General features: G+C 45.1%; 1 pseudogene; it reads right to left on the bottom strand.

Annotated features, from left to right (window-relative positions):
* Positions 1-1058: 1058 nt before the first annotated feature.
* The window catches only part of LOC139572615 (protein MMS22-like), a 29650-nt pseudogene continuing 7702 nt past the window's right edge, over positions 1059-23006 (bottom strand).

Raw genomic sequence — 23006 nt, 5'->3', positions numbered from 1 at the left:
CGATACTGGGTAGACCTACAAGTTAAGGAGGGATGTAGGCCTATTTTCTGTATGTCAAGATGACAGTCTTTGATTGTGGTGTTTAAAAAGGAAACCATGATATTGAAGCGCCTGAAGTCGGTATGCTTCACTTATTGGTTGTGTGGTACATTGGCACAGAAACCTGCTGGTGAATCAATCGTTGCATATATTTTATAGAATCAGATTTTTTTTCCCGATTTCCTGGCCTCCCGAATGGCACAGCGGTCTAAGGCATTGCTTGAGGCCCGGGTTAGATCCCAGGATGTGTCACAGTCGACCGTGACCGGGAGTTGGAGCGACGGGACAAGACTGTAACTACCAATTGGAGAAAAAGGTGTAAAAAAATGCATTTAAAAATCTGATTTCCCCCAGCTGATCATTGTCTGCAGCCGGATCTGATCATAGCGTAATAAAACAGACAGGGAGAATGATCTCGTCCGTGGTGGTCGGTGAACCCTCAACCTTGTGTCCCGTAGCCCTGCGTGGCATCAACTGTGCCACAAAAGCATGCTGAAGTGGAAAAAGTCGATATCCACATTTATAAACACATGGTTGCTATGTTTTTTGGAAACATTATTTTGAGTTAATTCTATGAGGGGGAGGGTATGCAACAACAACAAACTACAGTACAAAGGGGAGGGTCATGTGAAAGTATTTTTTTAGTGTGCATTTTTTTTATGTTCGACCAGACGTGAAATTTTGACTGACGAAAATGAAGCCTGATTGCATGAAGATTGCAAAGGAAAAAGGGAATGGAAAGAGCAGAAGTAATCTTTCGGACTCTCTATCTGTATCTGATGAGGGACACAGTGTCAGGAAAGGAGGTGGTTCTGCCTGTAAAGTTGGGCCAACAAAAGAGGGCATTAGCACCCAGAGATCCTATTTGTCTACTATCAGTAGTTACTATCACACCATAGAAATGGTTAGAAAAACAAAATATTATACATTTATCTATATGCATCACACACTCTTCCCTCGTTCCATGCCTGTACAATTAGGAAACCGAAATACAACACATGCACTTCCACATTATCTTATTTCATCACCTTATTTACTTTATTTCGTAACACCTTTTTGAAAAATATTTCAATGTGAAGGTGGAAACTTGATCATAAATTATGATCTGTAACTCCAACAGGACAATTTCTATACATTATGTACATGTAAATACACGAATTTCAAGCCCAGTGGTGTTGAGGTCAACAGCATGGTAACCTGGTCCTGGGGTCAAGGGTCAGTCCTCCTCCAGGCTGATGATCTCTGCCTGACCACCGTCCCCAAGCAGGGTCAGCAAATTCCTGTATGGATTCCTGTCACACATGCAGAGAGTGAGTGAGTGAGTGAGTGAGTGAGTAAGAGAGGGGTCACAAAATGACTCACAAAGGTGTCACAGCACAAGATCCAGTATATTTCATACACAGAGTGGACTGTGTCACTGAACACTGCATCAGTGTTCACTATATATATACAGTGCCTTCGGAAAGTATTCAGACCCCTTGACTTTTCCCCCAAAACATTGTTACAGCCTTATTCTAAAATTAATTACATCGTTTTTTTCTCTCATCAATCTACATACAATACCCCATAATGACAAAACAAAAACAGGTTTAGACATTAAAAAAAATAATAATAATGGAAATATCACATTTACATAGGTATTCAGATCCTTTACTCAGTACTTTGTTGAAGCACCTTTGGCAGCGATTACAGCCTCGAGTCTTGTTGGGTATGACGCTACAAGCTTGGCACACCTGTATTTGGGGAGTTTCTCCCATTCTTCTCTGCAGATCCTCTCAAGCTGTGTCAGGTTGAATGGGGAGTGTTGCTGCACAGCAATTTTCAGGTCTCTCCAGAGATTGGGTTCAAGTCCGGGCTCTGGCTGGGCCACTCAAGGACATTCCAAGACTTGTCACGAAGCCACTCCTGCGTTGTCTTGGCTGTGTGCTTAGGGTCGATGTCCTGTTGGAAGGTGAACCTTCGCCCCCATCTGAGGTCCTGAGCGCTCTGGAGCAGGTTTTTGTCAATGATCTCTCTGTACTTTTCTCTGTTCATCTTTCCCTCGATCCTGACTAGTCTCTCAGTTCCTGCTGCTGAAAAACATCCCCACAGCATGATTCTGCCGCCACCATGGGTTACCGTAGGGATGGTGCCAGGTGTCCTCCAGATGTGACGCTTGGCATTCAGTTCAATTTTGGTTTCATCAGACGAGAGAATCTTGCTTCTCATGGTCTGAGTCCTTTAGGTGCCTATTGGCAAACTCCAAGAGGTCTGTCATGTGCCTTTTACTGAGGAGTGGCTTCCGTCTGGCCACTCTACCATAAAGGCCTGATTGGTGGAGTGCTGCAGAGATGGTTGTCCTTCTGGAAGGTTCTCCCATCTCCACAAAGGAACATTGGAGCTCTGTCAGAGTGACCATCGGGTTCTTGGTCACCTCCCTGACCAAGGCCCTTCTCTCCCTTTTGCCCAGTTTGGCCGGCCGGTTCCAAACTTGTGTGCTTTTCCAAATCATGTCCAATCAATTGAATTTACCACAGGTGGACTCCAATCAAGTTGTAGAAACATCTCAAGGATGATCAATGGAAACATGACACACACCATAATTTCGAGTCTCATAGCAAAGGGTCTGAATAATTTTTTATTTCACCTTTATTTAACTAGGCAATTCAGTTAAGAACAAATTCTTATTTACAATGAAGGCCTACACTGGCCAAACCCGGACGCCCTATGGGACTCCCAATCACGGCCGGTTGTGCTACAGCCTGGAATCGAACCAGGGTGTCTGTAGTGACACCTCAAGCACTGAGATGCCATGCCTTAGACCGCTGCACCACTCAGGAGTAAATACGGTATCTGTTTTTTATTTTGAATACATTTGAAACCCTTTCTAAAAACCAGTTTTTGCTTTGTCATTATGGGGCATTGTTTGTAGATTGATGAGGAAAAAATATAGATTTAATACATTTTAGAATAAGGCATATTCTAAAATGTGGAAAAAGTGAGGGGTCTGAATACTTTCTGAATGCACTGTCTGTCTGTCTGTCTGTCTGTCTGTCTGTCTGTCTGTCTGTCTGTCTGTCTGTAATTGGGGGTTGTGTGTTTTTATTAGTGATGTGGTTTGATATCTGGCATGTCGCACACTGGCTTTATGGTTTTATGACTACTGTAAAGCATTTGAATAGAATCCAAGTAGGACGAAAGTCCCATTCCCTACACTTCAGATGTTTTCCCCACATAGGCCAACACACAATTTATGCTATGCAACTTACACCGTGCGATAATGTTTCCCTGTGGTGTGCGTAAACGTAGCGTTATATCAGGTAGAGTGACAAGATTCTCTACGAGGAAACGGATAAAAAGGCGTCCTACGTGCTGTCGGACTGCTCTGGACTGCTAATTCCAATAATGCAACTGTAAATTAACCTTCAAAATAGGATTATGTCTAGATTAGGCTATGTCCAACATTGGAAAACATTTTGCCACGGTGTACAATAATAGACACGACCCAAGTGCTGGTTGCAGAGAGAGGAAGAGTAAAGGTTATGGCAGTTGGTGTCACTCACCGCAGAACAGGGACAGTCTGGTCACATGGTGCATCCCCTGCGGCGGCTTAACGGCCTCTGTACTGGTCCTCCTCATTGTGAACGCACAGCTGCTTTTAGACTAGTTACCACACGTGGACGCACATTGCACACACAAAAACCTAGAAAAACACTACCCATATACAAGCTTGTTCGCACATTGTTCACACATATGATTACTGTGTGTACGTGTCTTTATGTGTGTGTACTCTCACCGTGAGGCTCGTTGACCAGCTTCAGGCAGCGGAGCAGAGAGGGGAAGGGACATGGTGAGCAGGGCGGGGTCACTGACGTTGTTCCGTCTCAGCAGCTCCAATAGGAAGGCCAGGACCGTGACCAGGCGGGGAGGAGGGGCGTTGCCTTTGAAATGCAGGAAGTTCTCACTATGGAGACAGACACAGAATAGGTATGACACAGAGCCAGTAATGTCTGGCCATTTAGTAGATGCTCCTAGGAGGCTGTCAAGGTGGATTAGGATGAAGTTGTCCTGAGACACTGCTCCAAGGTCAGTTTGGCTTCGCATTCCCTTACCTAATTATTAAGGTGAGGATTTGGGCAGGGTTAACTCATCCTGGATCTGTGCCTAAGAGCAATCTCTACCCAGAGCGTCAGAATCCTACCTGATCACCTGCAGGACGCTCATTCTCGGTGCTGCCCCACGCGGGGTGGGCGTGGCCTCGCAGGCCGTCAGCAGCACCGGGTGATTGGCTATGGCCCCAACCGATGGAGTGGCAGGCAGGAAATGGTCAAGGTACTTGGAGATGACATCACGGAGCTGCTTCTTTAGGTAGGCTCCCTGAGACAGACATACTGGCTGCTATACACAGACCCTGGAGGGGAAGAAAGGAGAGACAGAGACACAGTGAGAGAGGTCAGTATAGTATTACTAATGCTCATGGGAAATACTTATTTTTCTTTCCTCCCCTCTAACCCTGCTAGTACATTCTGAAGTATCCAAACAATACTTTTTTTCTGAAGTATCCAAACTGGGGTAGTAAGTAACATAATGTTTAGGTATAGGGAGTGTGTGTGTTCGCGGGTGCGTGTGTCTGTTCATGCGTCCCACCTGCAGGTAGAGGGGCAGGCTGTCCCTCAAGGCCTTGTCCAGCCCAGACAGAGAGTTAGGGAGGTGCTCTCGCTCGCTGACAACGTTGAACATCAGCTGCTGGTCCTTGGAGGTGGCCAGCAGGGGACTCAAGTGCTTCACCACGCACCCTGAACACACACACAGTCAACACCAAGGATGACAGACATTCAACGTGTGTTTGAGGAGATAGGCTCGAAGCAAGTCGCTGGGCAGAGTTGCTAATCCTGATCCTCTCAAACACGCCGATTCCTTCTCGCCCAACACCAAATTGACCTCTAGCCAATATCTTTTCTACGCACTTGTAGAGATCTGAAATGATTGGATAGGTATAAGCAATACGGCTTTAGCTCCACCTTACACCTGTCCAGTCCTTAGAGATTCACACAACAGCCTAAGGGTATAGGGGCAGACCTCCGTGATGCATACACCCACCCACAGCCCAGTAGGCCAGCAGCAGCCCCTCCTGAGGACTCTTATTGACCAGGTAGTGTTTGATATACTTCATGATGTCCCCCTGTGTAGTCCAGAGCACGGGCGACCATGGCAGAACGCTCAGACAACACCTGCAGCCCACTGTACACACGCCCCACACACTGAGAGAGAAAAATACAAAAGCGACATAATGCATTTAAGCTGTATTTGTATGGAAATGCAGACTTGCCTTTCAGCGTATGCTATTGATATACTTGTTAATGCCAAAATAAAGGAAACACCAACATAAAGTGTTTTAATAGGGCGTTGGGCCACCACGAGCTGCCAGAACAGCTTCAATACTTCTTGGCATAGATTCTAGAAGTGTCTGGAACTCTACTGCAAGGATGCGACACCATTCTTCTACGAGAAATTCCATTTTGGAAAACGCTGTATCAGGCGTCGCTCCATGAATCTCCCATAAGGGTTTTAATTGGGTTGAGATCTGTTGTTTGAGAAACACACACACCCTCAAAACACCCTAATGCTACTTTGAGAGCCCTCTTTCAAAGTCACTGAGATCTCTTCTTCTAGACATGGTAGCCAAAATAATAGACAACTGGGCATTTTTATACATGACCCCTAAGCATGATGGGATGAATTGCTTAAATAACTCAGGAACCACACCTATGTGCTTCCTGCTTTCAATGCTTTCAATATACTTTGTATCCCTCATTTACTCAAGTGTTTCCTTTATTTTGGCGGTTACCTGTATGTATCTTGCATGCTGCAAATATCCTTGTTCACATGCGTGTGTGAGATGACAAGCTACCCTGTTACACCGTGTGTGTGATGAGGTGCTACCCTATTACAGTGTGTGTGTAGTACCTTTGATGAACATCTCCAGAGCAGACCTGGGCATTAGCTTGCCTCCAGCTCTAGGCTGCAGCCCGGCCCTCTGCAGTAGGGAGTCCACCTCAGGGAGCCTTAATACGAAACTAGTGAGCTCTGACAACTGCTCCTCCAGAGCCCTGCCTGGAAAAAGTAACACATCATAAATAATCATATATGCCACTTAGCAGACACTTTTATCCAAAGACTGCATTTACACATGTATCCCAATTCTGATCTTTTGCCCAATTATTGGCAAAATATCTGATCTGATTGGTCAAAAGACCAATAATTGGGCAAAATATCAAAATTGGGCTGCCTGTGTAAATGCTGGCCATGTTTAGGATGTGTATTAGTTCCCTATGGGACTTGAACCCACGACCTTAAGTGTTTCTAGCACCACACTCTTTCCAACCTGAGTCACACATATACACATCTCCACAACAAAACACTGAAATAAACGTACAGAAATACACATACTTAAAAACAGAAACTAATGGGAAATCATCCTAATATTATAATAGACAAGAAGTGCAGGTTGCAAGTGTTTTAAATGTGGCATAGCTGACTGAGGATGTCGTTCCATTGCTGAACGGAGACCAGTGAGGCCTGGCCAGTGTGTGCACGCAAGACTCTAAGTACCTTTGGATAAAAGCGTTTGCTAAATGGTCGGATGTCCAGGGTTCTAGGTTGAGGTTCTGTACCTGCTCTACTGTCGATGCCATCTGGGTTCTTGTGGATGTGCTGGTGCAGAACACAGCGGAACCAGGCTCTCACAGACAGGTTCTGGGCTGAGCCCGACACGGAACCTCCACAGCCGGAGCTCACTGAATACACCAGCTCGCTGGGGAAGAGAGGTCAGTTTGACATAGAACAGACAACAAATGTGTTTAAGGGAATCACAAGTTAGAGTAAGGTGAGACGCAGAATTGATCATCTTGGTCAAATAATTAGTTGTTGTTTGGAATGCGAGGTGATTTGTAGATCAGGGATTCTGTGCAGTCTGACCGCAATGTAGTGGATCTCAATCTCTATGTTCCACCGGAGCAAGGCGCTGTACAAATGTGCTAATCTGTATAAGGGAGGCTCACATGATGGATAGTAGTTTAGAATATAAAAGGTGATTTGTAGATCAGTGATTTTGTGCAGCACCTTGCTTAGAATGATCCTTTCGGATGTTTGTCACCACACATGGTTTGTATTCATTAGTGTAGTCATTGCTACCCCGTAGCAAAGTGTTTTGCAATAAAAAACAAAAACAAGCATTTCTTATTGGACAAGTTCAGACCCTGCTTACTAGGGTAATGTACTGGAGTAATGTTACCTGTTCTGGAGCAGGTGGGGTAGGTAGCGAGTCACTAGCAGGGGGTGCAGCATGTCATCCCAGCTGAAGCACTGCATGATGGACTGGATGGGGTTGGGCTGGAGGTCTTGTGGGGCAGAGCTAGGAAGGTCAAAGGCCAGCAGAGTAAATCCTGGAAATGAGAGTCAACATTCATACCATGTTACCTGATGGTAACTACCACAGAAAATACATTTGAGAGAGTCATACTATAATGGAAGGATTTGTCACTACATGCTCAACACAAAGCACAGATGCAAGATGTTGAGAGTAAAAGAACTGACGAGCGAGAGAAAGAGAAACAGTGAGACAAAGGCAGACGGTGTATATAATCTTATGAGAAATACAATTGTTAGTTTGTGCAACCCACAGTGTGAAATTGTTGTATACAGTAAACATTTACACTCCTCTCCCATTCCTCCCACTCTCTCCCTCTCTCCCTCTGTGTGTGCATCTGACCTGCGGCAGCATCAGCCAGCTGGGCAGGAGGGGTGTTGGAAAGGCGCAGGCTGCGGAGGAAGGGGAAAAAGTTGGCCCAGAGAGCTGCTGCAACCGCTAGGTGGCGGTCTTTACCCACGCTGACATTGGGAGGAGGCAGCCAGGCACCGGGGGGACATGCTGAGTGGCCAGGCTGGACATTGCACTGATGTACCCTCCTGTAGGAGACACACACACACACAACCACACAGGAGAGAAACACACACACACACACACACACACACACACACACACACACACACACACACACACACACACACACACACACACACACACACACACACACACACACACACACACACACACACACACACACACACCAATAACATCCTTATTCAACAGAAACACAGTATCTCCCTCTCCTTCACACCACCTCTCCACCTCCATCCGGTTCTTATATTCCGCTTCCTTCCTCTCTTTCACATTCCCTCCATCCTTCTTCATCGCTCTCTCACTCTTCCCATCTCTGGGGGGATTAGGTCATGCGGTGCGGTGCAGGGTAGAGAGGAACAGGACAGGGCAGAGCGGGGCTGATCCCCTGTACACAGACTGGGTTCTGGCTGCTGTGTCTGCCTGGCCCCACGGCGGCTGGCATTAGCCCAGATAAGCAGCTGAAGGAGCTGTAATCTCATTTAGACTGGAGATGATCCTCCTGTCCCCTCATTCGCCCGGGTGGAGCGAGAGAGAAAGGGATGGAGGGGAGGGAGGCAGGGGTGAGTACTGGCACCCTCAGCTCCCCTTGCACTCCCCGCTCGTGTGTCTCTCTCTCTCTCTCTCTCTCACACACACACACACACACACACACACACACACACACACACACACACACACACACACACACACACACACACACACACACACACACACACACACACACACACACACATACACACACACACACACACACACACACACACACACACACACACACACACACACACACACACACACACACACACACACACACACACACACACACACACACACACACACCTCTGCCTGCGCCTTCCAGCAAGGTTGCATCTAATCCAGAGAGAGCTGAGACAATCGATTAGAGTCTGAATTCATTAGCCTCGTTACTACGGCGGAATGGGCCTTTCACACCCATCAAGGCTCATTGTACAAGACATAGTCAGAGACCCCACTTAATCCTCCCCACTGCCGCTTCTTATAGCTGTACACACACACACCATTAGAGACCCCACTTAACCCCTCCCCCAAATGCAGCCACTAACACACACACACACACACACACATAGACTGACTTGCAACCCAGACAGCTGATGAAACTGTGGGTTTGCACAACCAATGAATTTCTGCACAAACTGTCAGAAACAGTCTCATGGAAGCTCATCTGCGTGCCCGTCGTCCTTGACTTGACTGCAGTTTGGCGTCATAACCGACTTCAGTGGGCAAATGCTCACCTTCGATGGCCACTGGCACGCCGGAGAAGTGTGCTCTTCATGGATGAATCCCGGTTTCAACTGTACCGGGCAGATGGCAGACAGCGTGTATGGCGTCGTGCGGGCAAGCAGTTTGCTGATGTCAACGTTGTAAACGGAGTGCCCCATGGTGGCGGTGGGGTTATGGTATGGGCAGGCATAAGCTAAGGACAACGAATATAATTGCATTTTATCAATAGCAATTTGAATGCCCAGAGATACCGTGTCGAGATCCTGAGGCCCATTGTTGTGCCATATATCCGCCCGCCATTCCCTCATATTTCAGCATGATAATGCAGGGCCCCATGTCGCAAGGATCTGTACACAATTCCTGGAAGCTGAAAATGTCCCAGTTCTTCCATGGCCTGCATACTCACCAGACATGTCACCCATTGAGCATGTTTGGGATGCTCTGGATCGGCCTGTATGACAGCTTATTCCAGTTCCCGCCAATATCCAGCAACTTCGTACAGCCATTGAAGAAGAGTAGGACAACATTTCACAGCCTGATCAACTATATGCGAAGGAGATGCGTTGCGCTGCATGAGGCAAATGGTGGTCACACCAGATAGTGACTGGTTTTCTGATCCACACACCTACCTTTTTTTTTTAAAGGTATCTGAGAAACAGATGCATATCTGTATTCCCAGTCATGTGAAATCCCTAGATTAGGGAATTTATTTAAATTGACCGATTTCCTTATATGAACTGTAACTCAGTAAAATCTTTTTAAATTGTTGCATGTTTATATTTTTATATTTTGTCCAGTGTAGTTAAGACATACCGTAGCCTACACTGTTTGTTGTTATTGTCGGTTAATCAAAGTGGCACTGTCTACAGTGGCTCCAAGTGAAGCAAACAACGTAGATCTTTAAATCAATGCAAAGTTGAATTAAAATTACGGAATTAAGTTAGTTAAATGATAAGGAGTAGGCTACAATGACCAACCATCAGGTAGGCTGTTGTTTAATCTAAATTGAGTTTAGACAAGGACGGGAAGCACAGCAAAATAGCCTCAATTAGCCTAGGTAGCTAGCTATATTAGCTAGCCTCTGTACATTGATTTGATGCGGTCAAGACAGGCACTATCTGTATGGCTACTCTCTCTCTTTTTCTCCTTCCCGGGTAAAACTCAAGCAAGCAGAGTAGTACCTCTCTCCGAAGTAGCGCAGGCTACGCAGCAAGCCCGTTCCCAAGTTGTTTTTTAGTTTGTTTTTTTTACCCCTTTTTCTCCCCAATTTCGTGGTATCCAATTGGTAGTTACAGTCTTGTCCCAGTCAACTCCCGTACGGACTCGGGCGAGGCGAAGGTCGATAGCCGTGCGTTCTCTGAAACACAACCCAGCCAAGCCGCAATGCTTCGTGACACCATGCCCGCTTAACCAGGAAGCCAGCCGCACCAATGTGTCGGAGGAAACACCGTACACCGGGCAAACGTGTCAACATGGATTTCGACCAGCCTGCCACAGGAGTCGCTAGTGCGCGGTGGGACAAGAACATCCATGCCGGCCAAACCCTCCCCTAACCCGGACGGCGCTGGGCCAATTGTGCGCCGCCCCATGGGTCTCCCGGTCACGGCTGGCTGCGACAGAGCCTGGACTCGAACCAGGATCTCTAGTGGCACAGTGCCTTAGACCACTGCACCACTCGGGAGGCCCCGTTCCCAAGTTTTTTAACACATGTATTTCGACTATCCGGACATCTGATAAAGTGTCATGATATTATTCTAATAGTGAAATTATTTAAAATACCCAACCATAAAAATAAACAACAATAACGTCTCAGCAAAGAGCAATTTCTCAAGCAACACTTTTGCAAGGACTGTGGGAGTGGTCTGAGTGAAGAGGGAAAAACTGAAAACTAGCAGTTATTGCCTGAGAGGTTTGGAACTCTCTTCCTTATTGGTCTATTAACTAATGTAACCAGGCAGGCCAAAACTCCATCCCACCAAAACAGGCTGAAATTTCAGCCGGTATTTTCAAACAGCTCTTACACTAAACGGGCATTATCATAATTTTCACAATTACACAGTATTATCCAACCTCAGTGTGGAAAATTATGTTTATGATTGCACTGGGCCTTAAATAATGACAGGGGACAACAACTATTGCCTCCCACCACCTATATAATGTCCATCCACTGCTCTTTAGAGAGAGACTCAGGGTCCAATGGAGGGCCAAGGTGTAGGGGCGTAGGGTCTAGATACGGAGGAGAGCACTTAAGTAAGATCTCAGATAATTGTCCACCAACCGTCCCCCAATATAATACTGAATGTGTACCACTGAGACCTCACACACACCCTCTGGCGACACAGGGGTCTCAAGCCCTCATGCACAGGATCATGGTAAGGAATGCAATGTGAGGAATTAGCCTACTGGTTGGCTGTTAGGCGGGCGGCCGGCCTTGGCGACGGCCATACGGGTCAGTGGTTGTCACACACGCACACACACCTCTTGGTCGCAGCCTCTGGCGGGATAATTCTCTTGATGTGTGCAGATTCCGCTCTGCTCTTAATAAACATAATGACGGCGAGGCACAATTTGCAGGACTACATAATTACCTGTTAATTGTGTCACTGAAAACGCATTAATCACAGAGATACCAAGTACTGCCAAGACGGAGAATTAAGCATAATTTGGCGGGACGAATTTGAGAGAGCGCTTTTTTATTTCATTAAATGGGTCAGCGTGATCTTGGCCATAACACTGTCCCCTTTGGGAGTTTGTGCAAATGAGTGCCCTCCGACCCCGAGATATGAGATGGGGACGTTTTTTGAATTAGCGAAGCTAACGAGATATGCCGTGTTACGGGAGCCTGGACTGAAATAATAGAAGAGCATATTTTAGTGATGGGTGAAAAATCTACAGTTACATATCAGGATTTTCTTTAACGATATATCGTATTGACAATATCGCAATATTTTTTATATCGTATCGGCACTTAAGTATCGTGATATCGTATTGTGAGGTCCCCGGCAATTCCCAGCACTAGCACACTTAGTGTTTCACCTTGGAGGTATGTGTGTATGTGGGAGTGTTGACATGTATACACAGGAGAGTCAAATTGTTGCAGGCTGGCTGCTTACTGCTTACTGCTTCATTAGCGCTGACTCAGGGTAATCCAAACTGAACAATAACACAACATTGTAGTGGTCCGGTCCATTTACATACAACCAGACATCCTCTCCCTCCTGACACCTCTGTCCTACCCTTTTACTTCTTCTCTCACCAAAACAGACACCTGTTTCACCTGTGCCTTTCTCTCTAAACCATTGAGCTCTGATCGGGTCGTCCGGGTAACACACACCCGTGGTCCGCCGGTGAACTCACCCTGACGCCGTCTCCACTCTCCGTCACACAGTCTCTCCACATACTCACGACCTGCCGCTATACCCATGGTGACCGCACTGGGGCCCCTAGAGGCCGTAACTATACTCAGGCCTCTGCCAGCACCTAGCTGAAGGTGAGCTGGGGGCCACGGGGCCCCAAGAGACAGAGAGGGGCCTCCGGACACAATGGATGGGCTGGATTTACTGTAGGGATGGAGGGGGGACAGAGGACAGCACAATCCTGCCTTTGTAGATGTCAGTACTGGGGACTGACTGACCCCATTACGGCTTCTAGATCCCAGCATTGATAGGTAGGGCCAGGAGTTTTTTTCACGTGATCATGCCAGCAAAAACTTGAGGATCTAGTTGTAGGGTCTAAGGCCAATGCCTGAAAGCATGTCTGTCTGTCCATCTGTCTGTCTGCTCGTCAATGTGTATAGTGTGTGTGTGTGTGTGGGCATTTGAGTTAACTGTGTCTCAGTGAGTTGCTGAGTGTTTGTCCCCCCTCCCTCACCGTAGCTTCCTCAGCACGATCTGCAGAAAGCCCAGGGCAGAGCTCAGCTCCGACTGGCGGCAGGCGGGCAGCAGCAGACTGAACCCCTCGTTGAGTAGCTTCTCTTCTGACAGACCGAGACACACGCTCGTCTCAAACACCTCGGCCACGCCCCCTAGGTAGAAACCCAGGGAGCCCCAGAGGGCCAGGTGGCGAGACGGTTCTGTGGTCTTCAGGTAGAACTCCCTGACAGTCTGAGAGAAGGAGGAGGCCAGCCAGCTAGCTTGGGCCCCCACATCAAGGCCCCTCTCCTGGAAGAGCAGTAAGAGAGCCAGCAGGCCGCTCCACACCAGGCTCTGTTGGGCGGGGGGGAGTCCAGAGGGAGCAGGCCCAGCAGTTCACAGGCCCGGCCTGCAATGTCCGCCAGCTCGGCCTGCCGGGCCACCACAACGAACAACAGCAGGAAGTTCATCAGCCCAGCCTCGGATAGTTCCTGCATCCGCCGCTGGTGGAACTCGGAGTACATCCTGGAGAGGAGCGAGCAAGAGAGATGGATGAGAAATAAGGGACATGAGTTTCCATTGGCCATAGTAAGATGAAGAGATAGTAGTGTCACAGTTAAAATTGAGTGTGTGACATTCATATTACTCATCTTTCACTGAGACTTTGCATTGCTCTAGTCAAGATCAGAGTGCATATGTATTGGTAGATCTCCCCACCCGCACCTTCTTCCATCACAAAGCTCCATCACTCCTTCTCTGGTGCTGATGAGAGGCATGCCTGGCGTACGTGTGTGTCTGTGTGTATGAGAAAAACACCCAGCGCAATGTTGTTAGATCCTGCGGGTACCGTGAACAAATGCCTTTAGAGATCATGTTAAATGTCAGACACTCAGCCACGCAGCGGTAGGCACACAGTCGCCCTCTCTGCAGTCAAACCAATCTACTGCAACACCAGTTAGAGATCAATAACTACTACACACACACACACACACACACACACACACACACACACACACACACACACACACACACACACACACACACACACACACACACACACACACACACACACACACACACACACACACACACACACACACACACACACACACACATACAGACAGACAGATCATACACACACACACACACACACACACGCCACCCCCTGCAGTGCACCCAGAGGGCTCCATAGTTCCCCTAGAACGGCCACAGCGCTTATTGAGGAACAGGGACTGAAACTCCTCCATACAAATTTTGAGCATTACCATGACTAGGGCTGTGGCGGTCATTACATCTTTGCAGCCGGTGATTGTCAAGCAAATAACTGCCGGTCTCACGGTAATTGACCATTAGTTAAAATAAACACATTTAGCATCTCCTGGCTTTCATGCATAGCCTACAAGCCACTGATGCAGACCTTTGGAACATCTACAGTACCAGTCAAAAGTTTGAACACACCTACTCATTCATTTCTACATAGTAGAATAATTATGAAAACATCAAAACTATGAAATAACACATATGAAATCATGTAGTAACCAAAAAAGAGTTAAACAAATCAAAATGTATTTTATATTTGAGATTCTTCAAAGTAGCCACCCTTTGCCTTGATGACAGCTCTGCACACTCTTGGCATTCTCTCAGCCAGCTTCATGAGGTAGTCACCTGGAATGCATTTCAATTACCAGGTGCCTTGTTAAAAGTTCATTTGTGGAATTTCTTTCCTTCTTAATGTGTTTGAGCCAATCAGTTGTGTTGTGACAAGGTAGGTGTAGAATACAGAAAATAGCCCTATTTGGTAAAAGACCAAGTCCATATTATGGCAAGAATTGCTCAAATAAGCAAAGGGAAACGACAGTCCATCATTACTTTAAGACATGAAGGTCAGTCAATCCGGAAAATGTCAAGGTCTTTGGAAGTTTCTTCAAGTGCAGTCACAAAAAACATCAAGCGCTACGATGAAACTGGCTCCGCATGTGTAGTTCCTACCGCGAAGCATGGAGGAGGTGGTGTGATGGTGCTTTGCTGGTGACACTGTTGTGATTTATTTAGAATTCAAAGCACACTTAACCAGCATGGCTATCCCATCTGGTTTACGCTTAGTGGGACTATCATTTGTTTTTCAACAGGACAATGACCCAACACACCTCCAGGCTGTGTTAGGGCTATTTGACCAAGAAGGAGAATGATGGAGTTCTGCATCAGATGACCTGGCCTCCACAATCACCCGACCTCAACCCAATTGAGATTGTTTGGGATGAGTTGGATCACAGAGTGAAGGAAAAGCAGCCAACAAGTGCTCAGCATATGTGGGAACTCCTTCAAGACTGTTGGAAAAGCATTCCTCAAAGCTGTCATCAAGACAAAGGGTGGCTACTTTGAAGAATCTCAAATATATGTTGATTTGTTTAACACTTTTTTGGTAATTACATGATTCCATGTGTTATTTCATAGTTTTGATGTCTTCACTATTATTCTACAATGTAGAAAATAGTAAAAATAAAGAAAAACTCTTGAATGAGTAGGTGTGTCAAAACTTTTGATTGGTATTGCACATTTAAAAAAGTCAAATAAATCCATTTAATATAGCCTACACCATCACAATAAATACATTATTTATTTTAGACAGGTCTAAAGAAACATGATATGAAGAAAATATAGTCTATTTCAGAACAGAATAGCATACTCTGAGTTGTTCATATGTTAGGCCCTGATATGGCTGTGGGCTACACTAGTTTATTTAGCAGACAAGATTTGTTTAGAATTCTGTGGCATTATTTTATATTATTTTATAGTATGAAGAATAAAATGTAACATAGCTGAATGAAATAGAAAGGATATATTCTGTGTTGATGTCACGCCCTGGCCATAGAGAGGCTTTTATTCTCTATTTTGGTTAGGCCAGGGTGTGACTAGGGTGGGCATTCTAGTTTCTTTATTTCTATGATTTCTGTTTCTATGTTTTGGCTGGGTATGGTTCTCAATCAGGGACAGCTGTCTATCGTTGTCTCTGATTGGGAATCATACTTAGGCAGCCTGTTTTTCCACCTTAGTTGTGGGTAGTTGTCTGTGTTAGTGGCCTGTATAGCCCTAGTCAGCTTCACGTTCGTTTTTGTTGTTTCTTGTTTTTGTTGGTGACATGTAAAATGTAAATAAATGTACGCTCACCACGCTGCACCTTGGTCCTATCAATTCCACGCTGATGACGTTTGTGACAGTTGAGCGGTTAACAAAGAAGCAAGTCTTCCTATATGCTTAATTTAGAGTTATTTATGCAACTTTAGTTGTGATAAAAACGTTGGGCAATACAGTGCATTCGGAAGGTATTCAGACCCCTTGACTTTTTCCTCCGTTTGTTAGGTTACAGCCTTATTCTAAAATGGACTAAATAGTTTCCCCCCCTCATCAATCTACACACAATACCCCATAATGACAAAGCAAAAACAGGTTTTTATACATTGAGGCCAAAGAGTTCAATCTTGGCTTCATCAGACCAAAGAATCTTCTTTCTCATGGTCTGAGAGTCCTTTAGGTGCCTTTTGGCAAACTCCAAGCAGGCTGTCATGTGCCTTTTACTGAGGAGTGGCTTCTGTCTGGCCACTCTACCATAAAGGCCTGATTGGTGGAGTGCAGAGAGTGCAGAGATGGTTGTCCTTCTGGAAGGTTCTCCCATCTCCACAGAGGAACTCTGGAGCTTTGTCAGAGTGACCATCGGGTTCTTGGTCACCTCCCTGATCAAGGCCCTTCTACTCCCGATTGCTCAGTTTGGCCGGCCGGCCACCTCTAGGAAGAGTCTTGGTGGTTCCAAACTTCTTCCATTTAAGAATGATGGAGTCCACAGTATTCCTGGGGACCTTCAATGCTGCAGAAATGTTTTGGTACCCTTCCCCAGAACTGAACCTCGACACAATCCTGCCTCTGAGCTCTATGGACAATTCCTTTGACCTCATGGCTTTGTTTTTGCTCGGACATGCACTGTCAACTGTGGGACCTTATATAGACAGGTGTGAATACTTTCCGAATGCACTGTTTAGATTTTTTAAACATTCTAAGGCTGCATGATGCGACTCTAATGATGATTTGAAAAAGGTCGCATGAGCTCTGCTTTGTTTTTTTCTGAAGGCTGTACACACTTTATCAGTCTCTCATTCACGATTTGACAAGCACTTGATAATATTCTCACCAGGCCTCGAATTTCTGTGCGGCATCCCCCTTGTGTGGCCGCAATACCTCCTAAAAAATTCCATGCCTTTTGCAGCCAAAGTGGCCGTTGTGGGATGAATATAATAATCATAATTCCCTTCTCCTGGCTGCCAATCAATTCTTATTAGCCAATGCCCATCACGTGATTGGGTCCTTCTCACAGGCATCTCAGCTCCAAAGTAGGCTACAAGTGAAGACAGACACATCGGAATTCCAAGGCGCATATTGAAGATATTAGAAGAACTGTCCCATTTACTTTTCGTCAGCCAACAAGATGAGCATGCCGAACGAACAGCAAAAGCACTAGCCTATGTCAATCTACTATCGCCCATAGTACAAAAGTGTACCTATTCTATTGGTAATAGACCAATATTCTATTGGTAAAAAGTACAAAAGTTTACCTATTCTAGTCCTTTTGTGCGAGAACTAAATATTCCAAATATACTCTGGGACAATTGTTGGATGTGATAGATCCCAGATTAATACAACCATTCGCATCAAAAAACCTTTTAAAAGCAATGAGGCTGGGCCTCCCGAGTGGCGCAGCGGTCTAAGGCACTACAGACCCGGGTTCGACCCCAGGCTGTGTCACAACCGGCCATGACTGGGAGTCCCATAGGGTGGCACACAATTGGCCCAGCGTTGTCCGGTTAAGAGGAAGGTTTGGTTGGGGAGCTTTACTTGGCTCATTGCACTCTAGTGACTCCTTGTGGTAGGCCTGTCGCTTGCAGGCTGACTTTGGTTGTCAGTTGAATGGTGTTTCCTCTGACACATTGGTGCAGCTGGTTTCCAGGTTAAGCGTGCGGGTGTTAAGAAGCGTGGTTTGGCAGGTCATGTTTCGGAGGACGCATGACTCGACCTTCGCCTCTTCTGAGCCTGTTGGGGAGTTGCAGCGATGAGACAAGAACGCAATTGGATATCACGAAATTGGGGAGAAAAAGGGGGTAAAATACAAAAATGTAAAATAGCAATGAAAGAGATCAGAACATTTAGCTTAAAACGTTGATAAACTATAAGGCTATTTCTTCACTTATAAGCGAAGCAATGCGCAGTAGGCCATAAGCGCAAATGTACCAAAATGATATCAATTAGCGGGATAACATCATTCTCAAAAGTGACCGCTGTCATGACGTGACTATAATTTATGTGATGACGGCTGTTCATCGAAAAATTACATACCACATTTAATTATTACGCGATTAAATTAACCATGCAACAATTAATTAATTAGTAATCTGGGGATCCATGGGAAAAGTTTATTTAATGAGTTACCATTTCCCAAATTAACTCAAGAATATATCAGCATATCTCTATATCCTACCCGTCATCCATCAATCATTTCCTCATATCAGTCTCATTCTGAACGTCGTAATATTCTATAAATCTGCACGAAACCTAGTTTACATGATGACTCAGCCTACACAAATTTTCTTAATTATTTATTTACTAAATACCTAAATGATCACACAGAAATACATAAACACACACAGTATAGGTTGAATTGATTACTAACATAATGCATTGAAAAGTCCCTAGTGGTCTAACTCGATATGATGGCTTGTTACACAATGGAGAGGGGGTGGGGACAGATAAAGAGCGGGAAAGACAGAGAGGGGACCCATCGTACATACAGTTGGAAAACTATGCTCATGGGAATGTGAATACATTGCACATGAACAACAGCACATTCGAAAAGAAGTACAATGTATATATTTATGTTTGTATATCTTTGTCGTCGCTCTCTGTTGAAACCACTCGATCCGTCTATGGCAAGTAGTTCGATGCAAGTCTCTGGTTGTCCACCAGAGGTCACAATGTACTTAGTAGTTGTAGTGTTCGTTAGACTGGATCCTTCAGAGGTAAACACACGGTGGTCCTCGGTCGAGTTTACTAGGCTACCGGTATTTAAAAAGCTGCAGACTGAATGTTCCGGTATAGTCCCACCATTTTCTGGTCTTGTAGTTTTAAACCATTTGTCACGTATTCAGCTCGCGCTGCTCGTAGACTGGTCTTAATGGCAGCAACCCGGCATATTTTGGTCTAATATGTTAATTCTTCAGCAAGTTCTTTAAAGCACTTGCAGTGGAGGGCGGTTCCACCACGTTGACACAATGTCTGTGCTCACGTGGGCGTGGTTACTGACTTGGCAAAAGTTTATATGAAAAATTATTCTCCTTTAGAAAGCTAAAATCACATTTCATCTTCACAAAAGTTTTCTTATACTTAAGCTCAACCCCCCCTCCTCTCTGATGCTATCTTTGATCTTCACCCAGGAGCGAGAGTCATGACATGACAAATGCGATTATGCATTATTATAAAGGTGCATTTTCATGGTGAAAAATATCTTCCCCAAACTTGAAACTCACGTGCCGCCTATGTATGGCAGTTAGCAGAGGTGTGGACTCGAGTCATGACAAATTTGATGGCTTGCAACTCAACTTTGACTTTAACACCAATGACTCGTGACTTGACTTGGACTTGAGCTTTATGACTCGACCTGACTTGATACCCTCCCTAAGCCCAAATATAAATAATTATGCTATTAAAAAAAGTGTACAGCGCATCAACTCTTCATTTAACGGATTACAGTTTGAATCGGACAGCAGCCAATCAAATTGTGCCAGCTGAGAAATATTTGTGCGTGGCAGTGCAGAGGAACGTCGGTGGGTGAATTCAGATGGAGCCCCTGGAAAGATGATACCCCAAATTATTATTTTCGGATATAAAGACGACGCTGTATCAACAAAAAACTAATTGCAACTTGCAAAACACGCGGGAAGAAAATTACAGACGGAGGCGCAACAATTTCCAACTTTGAAGCTGCACAAAGAACGGTAAGTCGTGGCTAATATGGCCGACAACTATATATTTTATTACTTTACTGGTGTATCATGTAGGCTGACGTACTGTTAAATCAATGAGCCTCCACACAGTCAGTCAGTGCTGGAACGTGATCATTGCACCCAAGATTGAGCTACAACTGGCTAGGCAGTTGGTTCCCTAAATCCTGCCTGATGTTACTGCTGTTCCTAAAACCATTGACATACGTTAGCCTACTGTAACCACACAGTGAGAGAGAGAGTGTGTGTTAAGGTTGGGCGATTGTGTACAAGCCTACATTGCCCGATTGCGCCCCATAGCGATCCTCGATAGTCGATCACTATTGGGGGGGTGTCTTTCTTCATGGAAATATGTTTATTTGGAAAGTAATACATACAGTGGGGAGAACAAGTATTTGATACACTGCCGATTTTGCAGGTTTTCCTACTTACAAAGCATGTAGAGGTCTGTCATTTTTATCATAGGTACACTTCAACTGTGAGAGACGGAATCTAAAACAAAAATCCAGAAAATCACATTGTATGATTTTTAAGTAATTCATTTGCATTTTATTGCATGACATAAGTATTTGATCACCTACCAACCAGTAAGAATTCCGGCTCTCACAGACCTGTTAGTTTTTCTTTAAGAAGCCCTCCTGTTCTCCACTCATTACCTGTATTAACTGCACCTGTTTGAACTCGTTACCTGTATAAAAGACACCTGTCCACACACTCAATCAAACAGACTCCAACCTCTCCACAATGGCCAAGACCAGAGAGCTGTGTAAGGACATCAGGGATAAATTGTAGACCTGTACAAGGCTGGGATGGGCTACAGGACAATAGGCAAGCAGCTTGGTGAGAAGGCAACAACTGTTGGCACAATTATTAGAAAATGGAAGAAGTTCAAGATGACGGTCAATCACCCTCGGTCTGGGGCTCCATGCAAGATCTCACCTCGTGGGGCATCAATGATCATGAGGAATGTGAGGGATCAGCCCAGAACTACACGGCAGGACCTGGTCAATGACCTGAAGAGAGCTGGGACCACAGTCTCAAAGAAAACCATTAGTAACACACTACGCCGTCATGGATTAAAATCCTGCAGCGCACGCAAGGTCCCCCTGCTCAAGCCAGCGCATGTCCAGGCCCGTCTGAAGTTTGCCAATGACCATCTGGATGATCCAGAGGAGGAATGGGAGAAGGTCATGTGGTCTGATGAGACAAAAATAGAGCTTTTTGGTCTAAACTCCACTCGCCGTGTTTGGAGGAAGAAGAAGGATGAGTACAACCCCAAGAACACCATCCCAACCGTGAAGCATGGAGGTGGAAACATCATTCTTTGGGGATGCTTTTCTGCAAAGGGGACAGGACAACTGCACCGTATTGAGGAGAGGATGGATGGGGCCATGTATCGCGAGATCTTGACCAACAACCTCCTTCCCTCAGTAAGAGCATTGAAGATGGGTCGTGGCTGGGTCTTCCAGCATGACAACGACCCGAAACACACAGCCAGGGCAACTAAGGAGTGGCTCCGTAAGAAGCATCTCAAGGTCCTGGAGTGGCCTAGCCAGTCTCCAGACCTGAACCCAATAGAAAATCTTTGGAGGGAGCCGAAAGTCCGTATTGCCCAGCGACAGCCCCGAAACCTGAAGGATCTGGAGAAGGTCTGTATGGAGGAGTGGGCCAAAATCCCTGCTGCAGTGTGTGCAAACCTGGTCAAGAACTACAGGAAACGTATGATCTCTGTAATTGCAAACTAAGGTTTCTGTACCAAATATTAAGTTCTGCTTTTCTGATGTATCAAATACTTATGTCATGCAATAAAATGCCAATTAATTACTTAAAAATCATACAATGTGATTTTCTGGATTTTTGTTTTAGATTCCTTCTCTCACAGTTGAAGTGTACCTATGATAAAAATTACAGACCTCTACATGCTTTGTAAGTAGGAAAACCTGCAAAATCGTCAGTGTATCAAATACTTGTTCTCCCCACTGTATATAGATATTTTTAAAGCATTCATTTCATTTGCGTAAATGTAATATACTATTACTCTTGCAATACCTTTTAACGTTTGGTGAAGAGCACATTATTTAGAACTCGAAACTCAAAGTTTAGGACTTGAGACTTGATGATCTGACTTGAGACTTGACTCGGACTTGCCTGTCTTGACTTGGGACTTGAGTGCTAAGACTTGAGACTTACTTGTGACTTGTAAAACAATGACTTGGTCCCACCTCTGGCAGTTAGGCTTTACACTGATTGTAAAGCGGATTAATGTGCTTAATCTTAAGAAGATATTTGGCCACTTCAGTTGTGATACAAACCTTATCAACAGGCTACAGGTGTGTGACTATGATCTGAAGAAGTCGCAAGAAGAAGTCATGCACTGTTTCTTGCCTTACTGCACACACTAGGTATCATTCACAAGCGATAGATAATACATCATTCACAAGTGAAAGGCTGATATTGTCACCCATCAGACCATTCTTAATTTAATCTTGTCTTTACATATATTAAATCATATACAGTACCAGTCAAAAGTTTGGACACACCTACTCACACCTACTCGTTTTTCTTTATTTGAACTATTTTGCCAAGAGTGTGCAAAGCTGTCATCAAGGCAAAGGGTGGCTACTTTGAAAAATATAAAATATATTTTTATTTGTTTAATTAACACTTTTTTGGTTACTACATGACTCCATATGTGTTATTTTATAGTTTTGATGTCTTCACTATTACTCTGCAATGTAGAAAATAGTAAAAAAAAAAAATGAAAACCCTTGAATGAGTAGGTGTGTCCAAACTTTTGACTGGTACTGTGTGAAATTAGTTTTGATTTAGAATGGACCATTATCATGCACCTGTCTCGGAATGGGGCATGGG

This window comes from Salvelinus alpinus, chromosome 4 (assembly GCF_045679555.1).
Source record: "Salvelinus alpinus chromosome 4, SLU_Salpinus.1, whole genome shotgun sequence".
In the NCBI taxonomy this organism is placed as follows: Eukaryota; Metazoa; Chordata; class Actinopteri; order Salmoniformes; family Salmonidae; genus Salvelinus; species Salvelinus alpinus.
This window is presented reverse-complemented; position numbering and strand designations above follow the sequence as displayed.